The 23,586-nt window shown below is 40.6% G+C and overlaps 1 long non-coding RNA gene across 2 annotated transcripts in view; it reads right to left on the reverse strand.

The window, feature by feature from the left end:
* Nucleotides 1–8,617: 8,617 nt before the first annotated feature.
* LOC109265481 (uncharacterized) overlaps nt 8,618–23,586 on the reverse strand; it is an 85,637-nt gene continuing 70,668 nt past the window's right edge. Inside the window, exons 3-4 of one of the 2 annotated variants that reach the window (XR_002079210.2) lie at nt 13,976–14,381; nt 8,618–9,030 (exon numbers count right to left, since the gene is read on the reverse strand). This is a non-coding gene — a long non-coding RNA (uncharacterized LOC109265481). Of the gene's footprint in view, nt 9,034–13,975; nt 14,382–23,586 lie in introns of both variants that reach the window. The other variant, XR_002079209.2, reaches the window with a different exon arrangement.

The raw sequence follows: 23,586 nt of genomic DNA on the forward strand, positions 1-23,586 counted from the left end.
GATGTTGGTGGGAGTAGGGATCCAATCACTTAAAAACATTTTTTTTAATTGTGGTAAAATACACATAACATAAAGTTTAGCATCTTAACCATTTTAACTGTATAGTGCAGTAGTGTTATGTATACTCACATAGCAATGCAACAGATCTCCAGAACTTTCTCATCTTGCACAACTGAAACTCTATATTCATTAAACAACTCCCCATTTCCCCCCACCCAGCCACTGGCAACCACCACTCTACTTCTCGTTTCTAGGAGTCTGGCTACTCTAGGGGCCTCATATAAATGGAATCACACAGTATTTGTCTTTTTTGTGGCTGGTTTATTTCATGTAGCATACTGTCCTCAAGGTTCATCAATGTTGTAGTGTGTGTGTCAGAATTCCCCTCCTTTTTAAGGCTGAATGATATTCCAAGGTATGTATGTACCACATTCTGTACATCCACTCACCCACAAATGGAGAGTTGGGTTGCTTCTACCTTTTGGCTATTGTAAACAATGTTGCTGTGAGTATAGGTGGATAAATATCTCTTTGAGGCCCTGTTTTCAATTCTTTTGAGTATATCCCCAGAAGTGGAATTACTGGATCATATGGTAATTCTATTTTGAGTTATTTCCATGGCAGCTTTACCATTTTACCTTCCCACCAGCAGTGCACAAGAGTTCCAATTTCCCTACAACCATATCAACACTTGTTATTTTTTTCTTTGATAATAGCCATCATAATGGGTATGGGATGATACTTCATTATAGTTTTGATTTGCGCTTCTCTACCGAGGTTGAGGGGGATCCAGTTACTTTTATTGTCCTTTCCAACTCTAAGTCTATGATAGCGGATTCTTTGATACCCATGTTATATGTTAGGGGTACCCAAACTTTCTCTAATTGAATTTCAAGGGCATAAATATAATAGGAAGTGAGGGTTGAATTTGTAAGTCACTATCAAGAATAGGGAGTTTTCATTTATTTGTTCATTCGTTTCTTCACTTACGCATGGAAAAAATGTACCGACCCTAGTATGGCAGATCATAGGAAAGCCCTAGGAAAACAAAGATGAATAAAACATAGTTCCAGACTAGTTGATGTCAGTCAAGAATTTTCTTGAGATGAACCAACAGATCAGAGAGTTTACCATAGGCTAGGTACTGTGCCTTAAATATAACTTATTTAATCCTTAGAACCTAGTTAAGAGGCAAGATATTTGTGATAGGCAGAATGACCCCCTAAAGACATCCACAACCCAATCCCTGGGACCTGTGATTATGTTATATTACACGGCAAAGGGAGATTGAGACTGCAGAAGAAATGAAGATTGCTAATCAGCTGAGTTTGAGATGAGGGATTACCCTGGAATATCTGAGTGGACCCAATACAAACACAAGCATCCTTATAAGTGAAACAGGGAGGCAGAAGAGAGAGTTTCAGAGTGATAGGATGTGAGAAAGGCTAGCTGGGCCATTACTGGCTTTGAAGATGGAAAGGCTGCAAGTCAAGAAATGCAGGCAGCCTCTAAACACTGGGCAAGGCAAGAAAATGGTGTAACTTCTAGAACTTCCAGAAAGGAAGGCCACTTTGCTGATTTTAGTCCAGTGAGATCCATTTTGGACTTCTGACCTCCAAAACTGAAAATTAATTGTTGGTTTGAAAATTGGCCCCCATACAGAGGGCAAGGGTGACCAAATAGAGGCAGACCACTCTAGATTGACAGGTGGCTATTCTAATAATCAAGGAAATTTACACACAAGGCTTGTCCTGGGCAGCTGCAAGAGGGGTCATATATGTAACCACCTGCCAGAATCTTAAAAGTTTATATACAGGCCTTAATTAGGCTCAGTAATGTATTCAGTCCAGATGATCTCAATAACACCTTACTCTCTCCAGACTATGTCTTTGAAAATGGCTCCTATTGTGGGGAGGTGGGCAGAACGTACAGTCCAAGGACAGGGGAAGGACTGAGAAGACTCTGTTGGGGTTGCAGGTCAACCAAGGGTCACATCCTCTTGATGACCTCCTTCAACAGTAATAAATCTGTGTTGTTTTAAGGCACAAAATTGGTAGCAATAGGAAACTAATACAGCATAATTATATATTTTAGATACAGGTAAACTAAAGCTTTGGGAGGTTAAGGAAAGTCACGAGAGACCACAGCTCTGAGAGATGGAGTTCTGGTCAACGTCAGTGGCCTCCCTCTTTCTTCAGTCTCTCCCTGCCCTCTGAATGCAGGGACCAGTTTCAGATTACACCAGGGAAGCCCCTGGGAGGGCTACAAACCAACATAAAAGGAACAAACTGCTGATGAACACAGATATTACAAATGTTAAAACAGATGAATCTCACAGATAGTATGCTGGGAGAAAAAAAGCCAACACTAAAGACTACACGCTATTACGGGGCACCTGGGTGGCTCAGTGGTTAAGTGTCCAACTTTGGCTCAGGTTTGATCTCACGGCTCATGAGTTCAAGCCCCATGTCAGGCTCTGTGCTAACAGCTCAGAGCCTGGACCCTGCTTCGGTTTCTGCCTCTCTCTCTCTCACTCTCTCTCCCTCTCTCTCTCTGCCCCTCCTCCCCTCCTTTCTCTCTTTCTCTCTCAAAAATAAACATTAAAAAATTGTTTAAAGACTACACACTATTATATTCCATTTATATGAAGTTCTAGAATAGGCAAAACTAATCATTGGTGACAGAAATGAAATCAGTTGTTGCCAGAGCAGTAGTTGGGGTGGGGGATAGTGACTAAAAAGAGGACCAAGAGAAATTTCTGGGGTGATGTAATTGTCTTATATCTTCTTGATAGTGGTAGTAGTTACATAGATTTATACATTTATCAGAACTCACTGAACTGTATACTTAAATGTATATTATACCTAAGTGAAGTCTATTTAAGGTTATATTTTGATATAAAGCCTTTCTGAGGTTTTCAATGGCTAGGGTTAATTGTCTTGTTGAGGTGAATTGTATGTCCCACCCCCCACTCCCAAATTCATATCTTGAAGCCCTAACTTCTGATACCTAGGAATGTGGTGATTTGGAAGTAGGGTCATTGCAAGTTTAATTAGGTAAGTTTAGATGAGGTCATACTGGAATAGGCCAGTCCCCTCATCCAATACCACTGGTGTCTTATAAAAAGGGGTAATCTGGACACAGAGGTAGGCACAGGAGAACGCCGTGTGAAGGTGGAGGCAGAGAGATCAGCGTGATGCTTGTATAAGCCAAGGAACACCAAAGATTGCCAGCAAACCACCATAGGCTAAAACAAAGGCATGAAACAGATTCTTCCTCACAGCCCTCAGAACTAACCAACTCTGCCAATATCTCAGACTTCTAGCCTCCAGAAATGGGAAACAATATATTTTTGTTGATATGCTGCCCAGTTTCTGGTACTTTGTTAGGACAGCCCTAGCAAACTAATACACGTCCCTAGAGTTTAGTTTTCAGCCTTGCTAATTGTTAAATCCAACTTATGTTTATTGAATGCCATCAAGGTGTTTCTACACTATGTTAGGTAGGCCCTGTGGGGAAAACACAAGTAAGAATAGCCCTCCATGGGGAACGTATATATGGGGGGGGGGGGGGGGGGGGGAAGGAAAGAAAAACAGTTCTTTCAGTTCCCAGCAGGAGTTCTAAGATTGTATCCATGTCAACCAAAATAACATAAGATTGCTTTAAAAAACAGAAAAACAAAAACTCATTTACAATGTGCACTCTATCTACCAATAGGCTAAGAATGTATCCACCAGCAAATACATTTCCGCCCTAGTTTATGAAATCTACTTGGAAAGTGCATTAAGATTAGAAGACTGATCGGTGCATAAAAATTGAATATGGATAAGGGATATTTTTAACAAGTGCTGGGAGCAGAATGAGTCATCTGTCTCTACCACAGGTACATAAATGCCATGATGTCTTTAGTGAGTCAGGGTTCCCATCCCCTAGGAATATATAATGGATATACTGACAGCGTCTACTTATTATTAATTCTTCCATTTATTCATACATTTAACACATATTGATGGAGAGCTATGTGCCAGGCAATGTGGTAAATGTTGGAGGGGCGCCTGGATGGCTCAGTGAGTTAAGTGTCCAACTTCGGCTCAAGTCATGATCTCAGGGTTTGTGAGTTCAAACCCAGCAGCGGGCTCTCTGCTGTCAGCACGGAGGCTGCTTCAGATCCTCTGTCTCCCTCTCTCTCTGCCTCTCCCCAACTCACACTCCCTATGTCTCTCAAATAAATATTTAAAAAAATTAAAAAAAAATAGATGTTGGAAATTCAACAGTGAGAAAGACCCAGTCCCTGCCTTCAAAGGGCACAGCGTAATAGGGCTGTTATGATGAATTGCAGGCTGTTGTTATGAGAGCTCAGAGAAGGGCATCTAAACCAGCCTTGAAGAATCAGGGAAGGTTTCTAAGCTAACAGGATGGGGATGGGTGTGTCTGGGAAGGGAAACATGCTTCAGGAGATAGTAATAGGATATGCAAAGGTCCAGATGAGAGAGAGAGTGTGTGTGTTCAAGGAACTCCTAGTGGCTTATTATGGCTGAAGGAAGAGCACAAGATAGTAATTTAAGTGATAAGGCTAGAGAGGTATGAAGGAGCTTGACCATGTGAGAGGGCTTGTATGCCACGTTAAGCTATTCAGAGACTTGGTGTCCATTCTCAGGAGTACAAGGCATCCCATGGAAGCTGGAAATGAGAATGCCTTGAGCACATAATCTGAGCAGCACTCACCCAGGAAGAAGGAGACAAGCCATGAACTTGGATAAGTTATGGGTTGGTAATTAGAGGGGAATAAAGGCATCAAAGGAAGAGATAGTACTAATACAAACTGAGTTTAACTGGAGGTTCAAACACAGAAGAAGGAAATAAGTAGTGTCACCTAGACCTAGGGCTAGCAATGGACAAGACAGAGTTCATCAAAGTAGATGGCTTTATGACCAATATAGAAGAATGTCCATTCTCCTCAAATTGATTCATAAGTTCAATGCAATACCAATCAATACCCCATTGACAAAGCTCATTCTAAAATTTATTTGGAAATACGAGGAATTTTGAAAACAATGTTGAAATCTAAGGAAAAAGTTGGAGGGCTTACATGACCTGATTTCAAGACTTACATGATTGAGACAGAGTGTTATTGACAGGAGAGACAAGCAGATCATTGGAAGAAAATAGTCCAGAGATATACTCACTCATATAAGGTCAACTGACTACTGGCCAAGGCAAAGTCAATCAAATAAGGATGGGAGGTCTTTTTAACAAATGGTACAAACTGAATATTCTTTTGGAAAGAAAAAATGGCAAAGGATTCATAGCCAAAATATAAGCATGTAAAGAAGTCCTTCAAATCAATAATAAAAAGGCAAACACCCAATAAAAATGGGCAAAGACTTGAAGTGATATTTAAAAAGTGATTTATGAGGGGGGCTTAGATGGATCAGTTGTGTAAGCATCTGACTTCGGCTCAGGTCATGACCTTGCGGTTCGTGGGTTCCAGTCCCTCATCAAGCTCTGTGCTGACAGCTCAGAGCCTGGAGCCTGCTTTGGATTCTGTCTCCCTTTCTCTCTCTCTGCCCCTCCCCTCCCCCTTAAAAATAAATAAACATAAAATTTTTTTTAATGATTTATGAATGGCAGTATGCAAATAACTAGTCTTCAGGAAAATTTAAATTAAAACCACAAGAGATATTTCACGCTCTCTATAATGACTAAAGTAAAAATGACAGACAAAAATCAGGGGCGCCTGGGTGGCTCAGTCTGTTGGGTATCTGACTCTTGGTTTCAGCTTAGGTCATGACCTTGTGGTTCGTTGGATCTAGCCCCAGCTCAAGCCCCACATCAAGCCCCATGTTGGGCTCCATGCTGTCGGCGTGGAGACTGCTTGGGATTCTCTCTTCCTCTCTCTGCCCCTCCCCCACTCACTCTCTCACACGTGCATGCTCTCTCTCTCAAAATAAGTAAACTTGAAAAAAGAAAGGACAGACAGAATCAAATGTTGATGAGAATGTGGAGCAATAGGAACTCTCATACATTGCTGGCGGAGTGTAAAATGGTACTACCATTTTGGAGAATGGTTTGGCAGTTTCTCATAATGTTGAATGCATTTCTGAATTGTGATACAGCCTTTTCACTCCCGGGCATCTATTTTTTAGAAATGAAAACATATGTTCACAAAATGGCTTGCAAATATATTTTCTCCCATATCAGGAAAAATTTGCTTTGCATTTAATTGCCATAAGATTGGTGTCTAGAGTTTACAATGAGCTCCGACAAATCTAAAAGAGAAATGTAAACAATATTCTAGTAAAATGTGCAAAAGATATGAAAGGGCAATTCACAGAAAAGAATATATGGAAATATTGCCAACTTACTAATAGCCAGGAAAATGCAAATTGAAACCACTGATAGACCATCTCATGCTTATCCAGCTGCAAAAAAAACCCCCAAAACAATAAATAACAACCTGTTGATACTACATGTTGGCAAGCCTATAAATAAGTGAGTACTACAACCCCCTTTTGGAAAGCCAGGTGGCAATATGTATTTAAGTAGAAGGTATATACATTCTTCAACCCAGAAATTTTACTAGGTATATACCCCTTCCCCCAAATTCTGATATGAATAAACTACCAAGAATGTTCAGTACAGCATGGTGTTCTCTTGCGGTTTAAAATATATGCAGATCTGTCCACTGTTTTTCATTTCTATTAGAATTAATTTTTGTCTGTTAATTTTTTGTTAATCTTTTGTTAATTTTTGTCTTGTCTTTTTTTATCAATCTTTTGTATAATTTATTAGTCTTTTGAAGATAATTTTGATTTGGTTCGTCTTGTTTCCCATTTCATTAACTTGTACTCTCATTCTTACTATTTATTCCATCCTTTTTCCTTTTGTGATTATTCTGTTGTTTCTATCTTTATTGTAACAGCTTGCTAAATATTTTCAAATTCCTTGTTTTTCAATATACAAATTTAGTTATAAATTTCCCACAAAGTACTATATTAGCAATGTCACAAAGTCTTCTGAATATGCTGATTTTGTTACACAGTTCTAAATATTTTCTTTTTTTATATTAAATATAATTTATTGTCAAATTGGTTTCCATACAAAGTTCTAAATATTTTCTAATTCCCATTATAATTTTGTCTTTGAACCATTAATTATGAAGATATGTATTTTCAGTTACCAAATGTGGCTTTAGCAGACTGTATTTTTGTTATTGATTTCTAATTTTACGGCACTGCAAAATGTTTATTCTTTGGTATTTTCCAAGATTTTACTTAAGGGCTATTCTGTGGTCAGATTTTGCACTGGTTTTACATGAGCCAGAAAACAAATGTATTCTCTGTGGTGGTGGATTTCTCTATTTGTCCATTAGCTCAAGGTTGCTTATTAAATTTTTCAAATGTTCTAAATACTACTCATATGTGGTCTTTCAATATATCAGTTTCTAAGAGAGATGTCTTAAAACATTTTTTTGTGACTATGGATTTGTCATATTTTCTTTGTAATTATGTCAATTTTTGCCTTATGTTTTGAAGTTCTTTGGTTAGCCACTAATAGGTTGAAGATATATTTTGGACCCTCTCATTCTATCTTCAATGTCTAACTCTTATTTCACATTTTTTCTCCATATCCTTTTGTTGCATTCTAGATAATTTTCCCAGTTTACTTGTTCTGTCTTTAGCTGTATCTAATTTAATTTTAAGCTAACCACTGGGTTTTTCATTTCAATAGTTCGGTTTTAACTTCTTGAAGGTTTACCTGTTATTTTTAAAAACACTAAATAGCTTTTTTTCAGTCCCCCATCTATCAGTATTTTTATTTATTTATTCATTTTAAATATACTTATTCATTACTTTATTCATTTCAAATAAACTTACAGCTTTTAGAATATTTTTTTAACATTTATTCGTTTTTGAGAGACAGAGCGTGAGCAGGAGAGGGGCAGAGAGAGACCCACACACAGAATCCAAAGCAGGTTCCAGGCTCCGAGCTGTCAGTACAGATCCAGATGTGGGGCTTGACCCCCTGCACCATGATATCATGACCTGAGCCAAAGTTGGATGCTTAACCAACTGAGCCACCCAGGCTCACTTACACCTTTTTTAGATTTACTATATTAGTTCCAGTTTAATGGAGTAGGGGGCAGATAATTTTCCTATTATCACATGTTTTCATGAAGATTCATTTGCTCATGTATTTTGTAATCTTTTTCCCTAGTAAACTCAACCTTTGGCAGAATGTTTTTTACATTTCCTTTTTGTTTGGGAATGGGAAGAGCAAATTATTACCTTGTATTGTGAAAATGTTCCCTCGGGGTAGTTTTACATTTAATCCTGCTTGAAACCTGTCCTATGGTTTCAATCATCTTGGGCTAATTTTATTTTTGGATTCTCAACTTGGGCCTCTCGTCACGCAGGTTTAATTCTTACATCCATGCATAGTAATGGAACTTTGCTATCTCACAGGTGACTTTCTCCCCACCTCCTCTGCCTACCACCAAATTATCTGGACAGAGAGCAAACTTCCTCACCACTGAGGGCTGGGCCTGTAACATGTTTATATGGTAGTGAGTTTCCTGTTAGTGGAGGCATATGGTAGAAGGATTTGACACTAAGCATCCGTAATAATCTCTGCTTTTATTTGTTACATCTTTCAAAGCGTGTCCATATCCACTGTCTCAGTTCCCAATGAGATGCCAGTGATTCCATGGTCTTTAAGCTTCAAGCCTTAAATCTCAAATTCCTAGGTAACGGCTGAAGAACAACTTCCTGAGGCATGTTCAGAAGGCACAGGAGACTTGCAGAAGCCTCTTCAGTGCTTGGGACACACTCCATCTTTTCAGACCCATGAGTAGCTGTCAATATGCCCAGGTCCTGTGGTCTTCTAGCTTTGGGCTGGGTTGGCCTTGGTGCTTTGTGTGGAGAAGTGGCAGCAGCATCCACCAACCCCTTGGTGATTAACTATGGTTCCTTGATCTCAGCCACAGCAAGAGCTCAGAAATTGTCAAAGCTGTAGCTCAATCTTTACATCCTGCTGAGAAAAAGTTTGAAATTCAGTCCGGCAAAAATAACAGTGACACTCACGGGTTGAGGTCTAAGCTGTAGCCCTAACCCAGGGAAAAGAATGTTGTTGGTTTGTTCACACCCCAACACTTTCCAAAGAAGATACTGGAAGATACTGGGAGCCCTACAGCAAGACACACACACACACACACACACACACACACACACACACTCACATAAACATAGAACATACAAATTATTAAAGGAAGAAGAAACCAACCTGATAGCTCCTGAGACTATTACCCTGTTTGGGGTATGAACACTAGTAGCAGGTGGTATTTTTCCCAGGATGGCCCTGATAATATCCGCCATCATTGTTTTTCTCTTCTGCAATGTGACCGTCACATTCTTCAGAAGGAGGAGTTATTTCTCTGCCTGTTTCTTAGTTTTCTAAGGCTGCTGTAACAAATTACCACAAATTGAAAGTCTTAAAACAACAGAAGTTTATTTTCTCACAGTTCTGGAGGTCAGAATTCCTAAATCAGGGTGTCTGTAGGGTGGGTTCCTTCAGAGAACTCAGGATGTTCCCTGCCTCTCCCAGCTTCTGGAGGCTGCTGGCAATCCTTGCTGTTCCTTGGCTCCCAGTGCATTGCTTCCATCTCTGCATCTCTGTCTCTGTGTCTCTCCTCTAATATGGATGCCAGTCACTGGATTTAGGGCTCATCCCACAGTCACTGGATTTAGGACCCACCCAATCTGGTATGACCTCATTTGAACTTACCTAAGCACATCAGCAAAGACCCTACAAGATATGGTTACATTCCTGAGATTCTGCACGGACCTGAATTTGGGGGAACACTGTTTAACCCAGTTTAACCCTCTTGAGTTGGGCCAGGCCTTGTCATTTCTTTGACTATTAGAATACTGTGGATGTGATTCTGTGCTAACTCCAAGCTAGTTTCTGTTTTCTGCCTCTTGGAATGTTTAGTCTGGGACATTCCCTTTTGAAACCCCACTGTCATGCTGTGAGAAGTTCATGCTACTCGGAGAGGCCATGTGTGATATGGAGAGGGCATAGGTGAAGCCCCAGTTCAGCTGCCAGCCATATATATTGAGTGAACCATCTTGCACATCCAGTCCAGTGGATCCTTCATTGGACTGTAGCCTCAGCTGACATCTGACTGTAACTACATAAGAGGTCCTTTCATTTCCAAGCTTATCTTGACCTTGAGGCCTTGGAACTAACTGTTCTTTTTGGGCCAAATGCCTTTTCCTTCAAACATTCACATTGGTGGCTCCTTCTTGTCATTTGTGTCTGAGCTCAAATATCACCTCCTTAAACTAGCCCCTTTATCATGTAACTCTCCATTTTCTTTTCATCATAGTATTATTATTACTCGATATCTTCTTGTTTACATAGTTGTTTCCTTGCTTTTTATTCTGGGTCTTCTTCCTTTATCCTAATTTAAGCTCCATGCAGGAGAGACCTTGCTGTATTCTCAACTTCATTATAGTGCCTAACACATAGTTGGCTCTCAGTAGGTAACTGTAAAATGAATGAATAAATGACAGCATGTGTTTTAAAACTGGAAAGTGTTGGAGCCAGGCAGACAAGGGTTCAAATCTTAGCTGTAGTATTTGGTAATGTCCTCACGCAAGTTACTTACCGTAGCTCAGTGTCCTTGTCTATAAAACAGGAATAAAATATCATCTTAAAGTGTTTTATATAATTATTTGATGAAATAATTTAAGTGTTGTATTTATAAATATCATTTGAGGAACCCAGGTATTTTTTAAATACAATTACTTAATGTTATTAGAACTTGATTTTTTTATTATAAGTCCCCCATGTCAGAAGCATCATCTCAGAGGGTGCTTGGGTGTCTCAGGGTCAGTTAAGTGTCCGACTTCAGCTCAAGTCATGATCTCATGGTTTGTGGGTTTGAGCCCCATGTTGGGCTCTGTGCTGACATCTCAGAGCCTGGAGCCTGCTTCAGATTCTGTGTCTGCCTCTCCCTCTCTGCCCCTCCCCTGCTTGTGTTTTCTCTCTCTCTCTCTTTCTCTCTCTCAAAAATAAACATTAAAAAATAGGAAAAAAAAGGGAGCATCATCTCAGAACATGTAGGATTCTCAGCTTCCATGTGTTGCCACTAAGTGCTGGCCATGTGGGTTGCTCACCAGTGCTCTGTGCCAAACATTTCTACTTTCTTTCTTTTAGACACATGTAGGATTGGCCCCTTTGAAGATAGGCATGACCCCGTGATTCACATTGTCCACTGAAATGTATGTGGACATGACATATGTCACTTCCTGGTAGGAGAATTAAGAGTCAGCATTTGATATGCCACAGTCTGGTTCTCCCTTGGTATCTGTGTAAGCACACCTTAGGGTGGAGGCTTAATCAGCTGGGCCCCTGAGTGACTATGATGAGCAGAGACTCTTTGCTGACACATGCTGGACACGTAGCATGAGCAAGACTTTTTAGATGAACCCACTGGCTGTGGGGGCTGTGGCTACAGCTGATCCTGAATGATGTAATGTTTCCAAAGTATTGGTGGGGACATTCTGGCCCACAAGAGGCAATATGATACAGGGGTATAAGGCAGGACTAATGTTCAAGATATTTAAAAACCACTATGTGGTTTGTATATACAATGGAGTACTACTTGGCAATGAGAAAGAATGAAATCATGCCATTTGCAGCAATGTGGATGGAACTGGAAGGCATTATGCTGAGTGAAATAAGTCAGAGAAGGACAGATATCATATGTTTTCACTCATATGTGGATCTTGAGAAACTTAATATAAGACCATGGGGGAAGGGAAGGGAAAAAAATAGTTACAGAGAGGGAGGGAGGCAAACCACAAGAGACTCTTAAATACAGAGAACAAACTGAAGATGGATGGGGGAGGTGGGAGAGAGGGGGAAATGCGTGTTGGGCATTGAGGAGGGGAACTTGTTGGGATGAGCACTGGGTGTTGTATGTAAGCGATGAACCATGGGAATCTACCCCCAAAACCAAGAGCACACTTTACACACTGTATGTTAGCCAATTTCACAATAAATTATATAAAAAAAAAAGAAGCACCACTATGGCACTGGGTCTCATCAGTCTGAATGGGACATGCAGAGCTGGAACAGGAGTCTGGCAGACCCTGGAATTAATTGTTAATGTAGGGATTCTGTTCTTGGGGTCCCAGGGGAGGGGTCTTGGTGGACAGGGCAGCAAGAAAGCATTAAGGAGTATTGGACTACCAGTTGTACGCCAACATATATAGAAGCATTTGATATTTTTATAATCAGTGTGGATATATTGCTGGGTAGTGATTAATCTTTGTTCTGGTCAAGAGCTTGGCCTATGGCTTGAATTCTGGTTCTTCACTTCCTTGTCTGTAACCTAGAGCAAGTTCTCTCTATGACTCAATTTTCTCATCTGTAAAGTGTGAGTAATAATAATAGCTATTTTGTAGGATTGATGATAGAATGAAATGATCTGATTCAAATGAAGCTATAACCTATAACAGAACCTGGCATATAGTAAGTGTTACACAAATGGCAAGATTGGCTATCAACATCTATACATGCTGATATTCTCTGAGATGTCCTTGTTCGTATCTTAGGTAGAATGCTATTGTTTCATTTTCCCTTTTTTCTGATGACAGAGTTTTTTAGAGCCTCCACCTATCTGTGCTTTGTCTGACCTGCTCTTCGGGACAAAGGGCTTGGCCACTCTGGATTTGACAAACTTTGTGAGGTGAGCTCATGCTTTCCTGCATAAATACAACACACAGCTATTTTTACTATTGGGTCTTATTGCTTTGCTATACTATTTGGGAAGAGAATCTAGCAAATCCTCTGTACTTTCCCCTCTTTCCCCAAACTACCTATGGTTTTGTTGTGCTCCTTGTCCCTGAGACCATTGTTATGGGCTGAATGATTGCCCCCCAAAGTTCGTACGTAAAAGCACTAACCCCCAGTATATTAGAATGTGACTGTATTTGGAGATAGTGTTTTTAAAGAGGAACTCAAGTTCAAATGAAGTCATTAGGGTAGACACTAATCCAAAATGGCTGGTATCCTTACTAGAAGAGGAAATTAGGACACAGACACACACAAGAGGAAGAAGACACAGGAAGAAGACAGCCATCTATAAGCCAAGAAGAAACTAACCTCTCTTCTGGGAGGCCTCAGAAGAAACCAACCCTACCAACACCTTATCTTGGACTTCTAGCCTCTAGAGTCATGAGAAAATAAATTTCTGTTGCTTAAGTCCCCCACTGGTATTTCATTATGACTGCCAAAAACTTAGTGAAAAAACTAAGATAGCCAGCTCTCAGGGTGTCCAGCTAGAAGACTCTTTTCTTAGAGACCCTCATCAATACCAAAGCTTTGTGTCCCTTCTGAAACTCTCCCTCCACTCTAGTCTGAGAACTCTGTTTTCATCTGCAACCATACCTCTATCTCAGAAAACCTGATCATGTATTCTCCATGGTCTGACCCTCCCACAAACCAGACTTTTCAATCCTGAAGCCTAAAATAAAAAACAGGTAGGGGACTGAAAACAAAGTATGTAAGATGCCAGAGGCAGGAGAAAACATATGACACCTGTTGACATATGACACCTGTTGCCTATGAAGGCTCTTGGCATGGACTTGGCATAGAGTAAATGCTCTGCAAGTAGGAGGGGCTATTACTGTCATCGTTGTCATCATCATCACCATCATCACCACCACCACCATGTAGGCTTCTAACAGCCTGCCGTAGGCAACTCCCTTTACCTGGAAGTTTACCACTCCTACACCCTCATTATGCTCTCTCTCCCTAGAGCCTCTCAGAATTCCTCCTTGTCCCCTTTGTCTGCTAAGATGCTGGACCTACCTTAGAAAAGCAGCTCCCGATAAGATTTAGCAACCCTGTGGAAAATGAGAATTTGAATGAGTTGTAATAACTCAGAATTCAAAGCACATCCTACCTTTGAGGCTCTGCAGAGGTTTCCGAGGCCTGTGAATTCCCCAGCCCAGATGATGGATCGTGCACAGAAATGCCACATGAGGCATGAGCATGGGCTCCTGCTTCCTGCTCTCAGAAAGGTGGGTTATATTTGGTGTGCAGTCACTTGCTCATTTTTCTCCATCATTTTGAAGCACAATTGCCAAGTTCTAAAAGACTTATGAGTCCATAAGTCCCGCACCTTGCAAAATGGCTACCATCACTCTCCCGTTTTTCACACTGCCTTGTGAATAGGCCCCATTTATCTGTGGCTTCCAAGCTGCACACACAGCTTTCTTCTCCCCTTTACTGCTCTGAGTTCTTGTCAAATAGACGTCAGTGAGGCTCTCATCTCGGGATGCACTTCATCAAAATAATTACGCCAAGAGCTGGAACAGAAGAGCCAAAGTAAGAAAGCTGAAGTTTCAAGGCTTTCCAAATACCAAGAGGAAGACAGGACTTATCTAATCTAAAACTAATCTTCAGGCCATCCTCTGCCAGATTTCCAGCCCCATGGTGGTTTTATCTTGGTTGTTTTTTTTGCTCCCCTTTTCCCGGCAGATGAGCCTGACAGAGCTCATCCTTGCCCTTGGTCCCCAGATGACGTCCACAGACTTGTCATTTGCAGGAAACATTGCAAGTCAGGGGGTGCGCTCCACTTTGATGCTGTTAGAGTTCTTGGAACAGAGGCATCTGCTCGGTGTAGAAAGAGCCATCAGCCTGTGCTTTTTTCTAAATCATTAAAACTCCACTGGCATTTTGACAAATTGGCACCAATCATCAGGCTCAGCAACTGGGAGCAATCTGTTTTGCAGGCTGAGAGAAACAGCTGTAAAACTGGTAAAAATCTGTTCTATTGTGCTCCAGTACATTTTAGGTAGAGAGGCAGGTTGGCAAAGTGGAAAAGGTATGGCCTTGAGAGCTAGCAGGATCTAGGTGTGAATCCTGACCCTTCTGCCCACTGGCTGTGAATGTTGAACAAGCTATTTAGCAATTTCCTCATCTGTAAAATGGGGAGAGAAATATAATTCTTGCAGAGTTGTTATAATGACTAGAGACAATCCTTTTTTTTTTTTTTTTTTTTTTGAGAAAATACTTTCTTAGAGTGTTTGGCACAAGGCTGGTGCATCATAAATGATTTCTAGTGGGGAGGAAGCAATGATAACACAACAGTGGCATTAGTTATGGTTGTGATAATAGCAATGGTTGTCAGGTAAGTATTATCAGTGGAGTTGTTGTAAAAATAATAATGAAATGATGAAAGTGCTGGTTATAAGCCAGGAGACCTGTATTATACCAGTGATAGAGTTGATAGAATGAATGGTAGATTGAGGACCTGGTATCTAGTCTCAGTAGTTACTCTATATTTTGAGAATTGGTGTAGAATTATAGGAAATTGGAAGATTGCATGGTCCTCTCCAAATCTTCATTTAGATGCCCTTCTCTTACCTGCAATAATATATAAATCAAATAGCAGATGTTTCTTCCTTGTTCTGCATTTAAGCATTAATAAAAATAATGGCAATGCATGCTAACTTATATTAAGTATGTGCCAGTTATCAGGCACATTTTAATTTTACATATATTGCTTCATTAAATTCTTGCAAGTACTTTATGAGTAACACCTTAATTTTATTCCTATGGTTTGCTATCAAGACGCAAAGAAATTAAATATCTTACCCAAGGTCACAGAGCTAATAGTAGAATGAGAATTAGATCTCAGGAAATCGGTCTCCAAAGCTGGCATCTAAACTTCTGTACTATACTACATGCTTTAACGAAAAGTTGTTGCAACCTGGAGGTTAGGTCACATGGCTTTATAACAGAGATTTCTCTTTCTATGTACAACCTGATTTATAATCTGTCCACAGCGGTTTAGCACAACTGAAATGTCAAGACATAAGGCGATCTGAATTGCTTTTGTTACTCAACCAGTCAACTAATCAACCAACAAACAGCCCATATTTATTTAATATGGGACTTTAATTAAAATGGGACTTGTTTTCAAGGGTTAGTGAAGAGTCCAATCATTTGGAGGGGAGTGTTAGCTTGGGGAGTAGTGAAAGATTATTTTGGAGAAGTTATGACAGGACATTATGGTGAAAGACATAGACTGTCAAGCTAAGTCTGAACTACAGACAATGAGGAGTCGGCGTCTTCTCTCTGAGTGGCCATGGCACCCCACTTCCAACCTTTAGAGCACACCCACTTTTTATAACAATTATAAACTTATCTACTTCATTCAGTATCCAATAAGCTCTTGGAAACTGTGACAATTTCAGAGTTTTCCTGACCAATGCAGACAACTATGTGTGTTTTCCATCAGGAATTCTCAGGCCAGTTCAATCACCTGCCTGTAATATGAACCCAGCTTGTCTTGGAGATTTGTGTTCAGAGGCTGGAGTAGGTTAAGAACCTAAAATCAGTCCTAATGGATTTCCCTTCTTTTTCTAGAAAGAAAAAGATGATTCTGTTTTCTTTTGGGAAATTCTAAGTCCACGAATATTGGTTTACAGGGATTCCCAGCATCCTTTTAATCTGCTGCTCCATGGGACCAAGGCTTGGACTTAATCATTCTAGAATGCTCACCAATGTAGTGTTTCACCACTGCTCTTGAATATGAGAGCTGGCACTGAATTTCAGGATGGCAGTTATTTTACTAAGAACTTTGAAGACATAATTTTACAGTTCTTTGGTCTCTTTTGCTGTTTATAGGAACTCTGCAGTCAATCTAATTCTAATTCTTTTGTAGGGTCATAGGGTCTTTTTTTTCTCTCCCACTGCTTTTAAGGTTCAGAAGTTTTACCATGGCATGTAAAGGTATAGGATGGTTTTTATTTTCTCTTCTCAGGACTCAGTGTGCCTTTCAAATCGTCTTTGAAAAATTCTCAGCCATTATCTCTTTATATATTGCTTTCTTCTCATCCTTTCTATTCTTTCCTTCTGAAATCTTTATATTCACTCTTTCTGAAATTTCTATTACATGTACACTTAAACTTTCTTCTTATGTCCTCATTTAAAAATGGCTTATAGGGGTGCCTGGGTGGCGCAGTCGGTTAAGCGTCCGACTTCAGCCAGGTCACGATCTCGCGGTCCGTGAGTTCGAGCCTCGCGTCAGGCTCTGGGCTGTTGGCTCGGAGCCTGGAGCCTGTTTCCGATTCTGTGTCTCCCTCTCTCTCTGCCCCTCCCCCGTTCATGCTCTGTCTCTCTCTGTCCCAAAAATAAATAAAAAAAAAAAAAAAAAAAAACGTTGAAAAAATGGCTTATAATTTTATTTCTCTATGACATAATCTACTTTATTTCCTGAGGTTTCTCTTCTGGTTTATTGATTCTCTTTGCAGCTGTATCTAATCTTCTATTTAAATTCAGCTTGCTGTTTTCAATTTTAATGTTATCTTTTATTCTTCAAAGTTTTATTTGCTTTTTTTCAAATATGCATACTATTTTGTTCATACTCCTTATTTTTAATATGATTTCTGATTCATCATTTTGTCTCTATTTTACATATTATCTTTTTTTAAGCTTGTTTTCTTTTTTTTCCATGTTGTGTATTAATTCTTCTTTTTATTACCTGCTGGATTTCCCTGTGATAACTTTGTTTTTTAATTTATAATTTAATTGGGAACTTATGTTCAGAGATATATATATATATATATTTTTCCCCTGTGGGAGACCCATGTGTCCTGGAAGTATCCTTGCAGAGTGGTTTTGAATTTTTAGCTGCTAAGATCCTTGTGGTCACACTAATTCCAAAACAAATTTTGCCTCTATTTACTATTTGGGGTTTTTCTGAATTACGATAATAACGTGAATTCTGGTCATCTACTACACGTGCTTCAAGCTTAACATTTTTCTATTTCTTATGGTGACTTTGTTTTCTCACTCACGGTTATATAGAAACTTACATGAGATGGAGAATGAAGTTTTATCTCCTTTTTGTGGATTCTTTTTATGTTCCTTTTTATAGAATAGCATCCAAAGTTCCCAGCCTTATGCATGGGGCTTAGTTACAGCTCAATCTCTCTCTCTCTCTCTCTCTCTCTCTCTCTCTCTCTCTCTCTCTCTCTCTTTCTCTCTCTCTCCAAAGCCAAGTCTCTTGCCCTTGTGTGGTTGTAAAAATCTCAATCACTAGCTCATGTGACCTATATATAAGACCAGTAACCCTGCGGATGAGTACAGCATTATCTCTTAATGCTTTTGCCTCAATTTCTTATTTTTTTTCTAGCACCGAGGTATTTCTTTTTATACCGTTAGCACTCAACATAAAGCCAAGCACATGGCTGATGTGAGAAAGTGTATATATTTAAAAGACTATGTATTAGTTTTTTTCTAGTTTTAATTTAGCTAGGATTTGTCGCACTAAGGAAGTCCTGCAACATGAGCTCGTCTGACATATTGTCAGAAGTTGCCCTCTCCCAACATCATGGACTCTTAATTTTCACCTAGAGCCAAGATTGAAAAAATATGCAGATAACTTCAGCATTGCTTCCACAGGATCCCTCTGATTTTGAGGCACTGGTCAAGAGACAGAAAACCGTGCTGGGTAAAGTTTTACTCCCACATAACATTTGCTTAACCAAGTAGCAGTCATAGTTAAGGATGCATGTTCATCTCAGTTATGGTTTAACTTGAGTTGCGGTCACACTACATTTATTTTTTATTTGTGTCACCAGTACCTACTGTTATGGTTGGCAAATTCTAACTGTAACAACTTTTATTGAGCTCCTACCTATATGCCAGGCACTGCTATTAACACTTTACATATGTAATTCCGTTTTATCTTTACAACAAAGAATTGAGGCACAAAGAGGTTAAATAGCTTGCCCGATGGTCACATAGCTAAGAAATGGTGGGCTCAGTATTCAAATCCAGACATCCTGATAGATGAGCACTTCCAATGAGCACCTAAATAAATATCCACTGGATGAACAGGGCTGTTGAAGGTATTATTATTACTATTGTCATCACCATATTTGGAGGAGATGAATGCCTTTGAGAGAGATCCTCACTGGCTGTGAGTGAATGGGAGGTTGATGGGCAAGAGAACCTGGAGGCAGAAAGCATGTTAAGGAAGCTGTGTAGGAATGTGCCTGGCCCAAAGACTTACACTCTAACTAGAACTATGGCAAGTTTCTTTTTTCCTTCACACAGAACTCAAACACATTACTTATGCAGTTGATCATTGCGTAAGCTTTTCTTTGAAATCTAGTTTTTCTCCTTCTGAACTCTTCAAGTCTTACTTAGCATTGTACGTAAAAGATTTAAAATGAGGCAAGTTAAAAAAAATACTATCTTTAGTAGCATCATATAGACACAGTGCTCTGTATGGTGGAGAGAACATATTTTTTTATTTTTATTTTTTATTTAATTTTTAAATTAAAAAAATTTTTAATGTGTATTCATCTTTGAGAGAGAAAGAGCGTAAGTAGGGGAGGGGCAGAGAGAGAGGGAGACACAGAATCTGAAGCAGGCTCCAGGCTCTGAACTGTCAGCACAGAGCCCGATGTGGGGCTTGAACCCTCAAAGCGTGAGATCATGACCTGAGCAGAAGTCAGAGGCTTAACTGACTGAGCCAGCCAGGTTCCCCTTTAAATTTTTTTTAATGTTTATTTATTTTTGAGAGAGAGAGAGAGACAGAATGTGAGTGGGAGGGGGGCAGAGAGAGAGGGAAACACAAAATCCAAAGCAGGCTCCAGGGTCTGAGCTGTCAGCACAGAGTCCAACGTGGGGCATGAACTCACCAACCGCAAGATCATGACCTGAGCCGAAGTCAGATGCTTAACCAACTGAGCCACTCAGGCACCCTGAGAACATACTTTTTTTAAAGTCAGCCAGGTTTGGGGTCAAATCCAAGCTCTACTGCCTACTGTGCCTCAGTTTTCCCAATTGTAAAATCAAGAGAACATACAACGAATAGGGTTGTTATGTAAACCAATTTGGATAATGTAACTGGGGGAGGGGCTTTAAGACAACAATATTTCTGAACCCTTGATGGTGGGAAGAGGGGACACACCGGACAGCAATTCTTTTCTTATGCCCCACTGTATAAGCTTGGGCTTGTCTTTGGGACTAGGTCTCCCTCAGTGTGGATGGGGACCACTGCAGAGAAGTATGGTCAAGTAGTTAAGAACCAACTACAGAGCCAACTGACCTGGTTAAATCCTGCTCTGCTCCTTGCTGGCTGTGTGATGTCAGACAAGTTATTCAGTCTCTCTGTGCCTCAGAGCCCTCATCTGTCAAATAGGAGTGAAAGTAGACACTATCTCGTATGACTGTTATACAGATTAAAGGAGCTAATCTTTGCACAGTACAGTGCCTGGCACTCAGCAGGTGTGATGCAGGTCTACTAAATAAATGAATACATACATAAATACAGAAATAATTTAGTCATTCAGAGGTAAAGGCAAATGGCAAGATTCAAATGCATATAACTTCCTGTTTAATAATTACAGGGCTGTCTTCATCACAGGTGATCTGTCTCTAGAGAGTTGTTTTTACCTTTTAAAAATTTTTTCTACTTCCTCTTGTGGGGTCCTGAGGATGGGGAAAAACAGAAGGGGGCTGGAATTATAAATATAGGAATTTTGAAGGAGGATTTTTGTCTGGGTAGATAAGTGAGCCCCTATGTCATGCCCTGAGGTCAGCAGCTATGGGTGTCAGTGACAGGAATGGGTACCTGGGAAGGGGCAGGGCTGATGTGTCCTAGAAGCAGTGACAACAGATGTCCAGCTACAGTGTAGTGTCCTCATGTCATTCTTACACTCTGATCAAACACATCTGGCATGGCAACCTTGTGTTTGCTGTGCTTTGGGGCTTCAAGGAGGACCCTGCATCTACTCTGGTGGTGAGGTGTGTGTGTGGCAATGTGCAAAGTGATCTGAGAGACTGGACTGTGGAGACATGATTTCGACACAGCCAACATGAATGAACTTAAATTCAGAAGGCACCCCAGAGGAAAGCAAATGGGTTTTGGGAACATAAAGCTGTCTTTGGGAACTCTCAGAAATGCCTGGGAAATTCCCTGGCCTTCCAGTAAGTTCAGGATGAGTGCTTTATTATTTGGTTATTTACAAATAAAGGCTTGCTCTAACATTTTGTAAAAGATGGATATACAATGTCTATCCTTACAGCAGCCAGCACAGTGCCTAGCACATTTTCTTCCCCTTATTTTTCTGATATTTTTGGTGGATTAAGGTATGTCCAAGGCACCCCACAGTTAGAACCAAGAGGGCGGCGTCTCCTCTAGCCCTGTTCCTGGGCCCAGAGTGGCCTCCATAGCTTTGCTAGGCAAGTCAGCCTCACCTGCCTCTCCTGACTGGTGTTTATCACACCCAGGGCAGTACCACCCAGAGACACCTGTTCCCTGACAAGCAAGCAGATGTAGGAACGCAGTGTCTTCTGTCAGGATGCTGAGCAGAAGCTTTCTCACTGAGCCATCGGACAGCCCTGACAACTGATGCCAAGGGGACTTCATCGGGAAGTGCAGAGTCTGGAATTATCTGGGTTTCCAGACAGTGACTTGGCAGGTGCTAGCCTGCCCAGCAGGGTTCGTGCTTACCTAAGCATTTCCTGCAAACTAAGAAAAAAGTCTCTTCCCCCTTCCAGACAAATGACTCTGAATAATTGTTCTGATTCATTTCCTCTGGCTGGCAGGCATGGCTCTGGATGTTTTGTTTTGTTTTGTTTTTGACAGGGTTGACAGCTTGCGAGCCTGTAAGCCTATGGCCAACCTCTCCTGGTGCTACCAGCTCTCCCTATCCTATTGCTAACAAGTGTCACAATGTGTACTGCCTTTGACAAGGCCTGCAGGTTGCATTATTCAGCTGGCATCTGGGAGTTTGTTGGATCTTGATTCAGCTCCTGGTGGACCCCAGGACCTAGGGCAATGCTTCCTGAGTTGTGATATTTGCACAATAGTCACTACATAACATGTTTTTCAGTGGTGTGAGGTTTGAACATTTTACCATAGCACAAAGATACCGAGATACTGTTTTTCACTCGATGAGGATTTTTACTCAAAAGATTTAAGGGAAAAAGTGAGCCAATTTAAAGAACACTAACAATATAATAGTTCTGGGAAAAGGCACAAAGGCGATATACGAATGAATACATTCTAGACAAACATGACTCAGAGAGGATGCTGTACTATGTATACAAATGAGGAATTTATCCATTCATTTATTCATTCACCAGCTTTTTGAGTACCCACTATGCTAGACTGTTGTGGAGATGGGGAAGACTGAGTGGTGATTGCACAGGAATCCTGGCCCGTGGCTGGCCTGCATAAGCATTAGTGAATTGTTTGGGGATTGGGTGACTGGTATTTAACAATAACAAGCTGTAGGGTCAGGTGCTTCTAAAAAAGATCTGGTATCCAAGACCTAAAATAAGATAATGTTAGAGGCTGGTTCGTACAGAACTCAGATATCTTCAGATAGCTATAAAAGCATGGTTCCTTGAGCCCAAACTGAGTCACAGACAGGGCAAGACCAATCCAGTAAGGAGCTTTGAGGGCCCTATTTACTCGAGGGCTTCTTGCACTGAGTGAGGAAAGAAGGAACTTGGTGTATGGGTGTCCCCATTTTCCCAATATGGTGTACGACACCAGCATTTACTGGTGCTGCCTGCAGGACAGGTAGGGCACTGCACAACTCTGGAGGGCACCAGTCTCATCTTAGACATCCATCTGCACCCAAAATGTGGCAATTTCCAGAAGAATGATAGTAAACTGTCTCGTTCTATGCAAATCAGCATCTTATGACCATTTTCTCGTAGATGGAAGTACAGTGTCTTAAGGAAGAGGCACCTTTGGCAAATGCCCAAGCAGTTTCACACCAGGCATTGTATTCCTTTTCCAGGTAGACCTGGATTTGGTCTACCATCAAAATTCTTGGCCCATTTTCTGCTCATGGCTCTGCCTTGCCCTTTTAGCAATGATTGTTTCGAAGTTTTAAGAAGTGATTAAGCAACAGTCTGCTTTCTCCCCCTGAAAGATGGGCAGAAAAGTCAGGTAGATAGAGATAAAACTATCACCTTTATTACCGATGAAGCTGGAGTAAAACGGACCAGGCCTGGTGTAACGTGGTCTTGCTAATTAACCCTGAGTCAGACGTGCTTATTTATCCTGACACTGGCACAAATTGTTCATAGTCACATGTGTCCCCTGATAGGGGCAGCAGAGAGCAGATGAGAAGACACAGGTGGACAGATCCCAAGTAGCAGAGATAGGGGGGGTTTGAAACCTCCATCACAAGTCATTTTGCCTTCTGTGGGGAAAAAGGCCGGGAATGTTGTTCCAATGTCCCTACTATACACAGTGATGTGCAGATTCAATGTCATCCCTACCAAAATTCCAATTGCATTTTTCACAGAAATAGAGAAGACAGTCCTACAATGTGTATGAAACCACAGAAAACCCTAAACACCCAAAGCATCTTGAGAAAGAAGAACAAAGCTGGAGTCAACACACTGCCGGATTTCAAACTATACAAGAAAGCTATGGTAATCAAAACAGTATCTTATTGGCATAAAAAGAGACACATAGATCAATGGAACAGAATAGAGAGCACAGAAACAAACCCATGCATATACATA

This window comes from Panthera pardus, unplaced genomic scaffold (assembly GCF_024362965.1).
Source record: "Panthera pardus isolate Hobbes unplaced genomic scaffold, ASM2436296v1 HiC_scaffold_6, whole genome shotgun sequence".
NCBI classification, from domain to species: domain Eukaryota; kingdom Metazoa; phylum Chordata; class Mammalia; order Carnivora; family Felidae; genus Panthera; species Panthera pardus.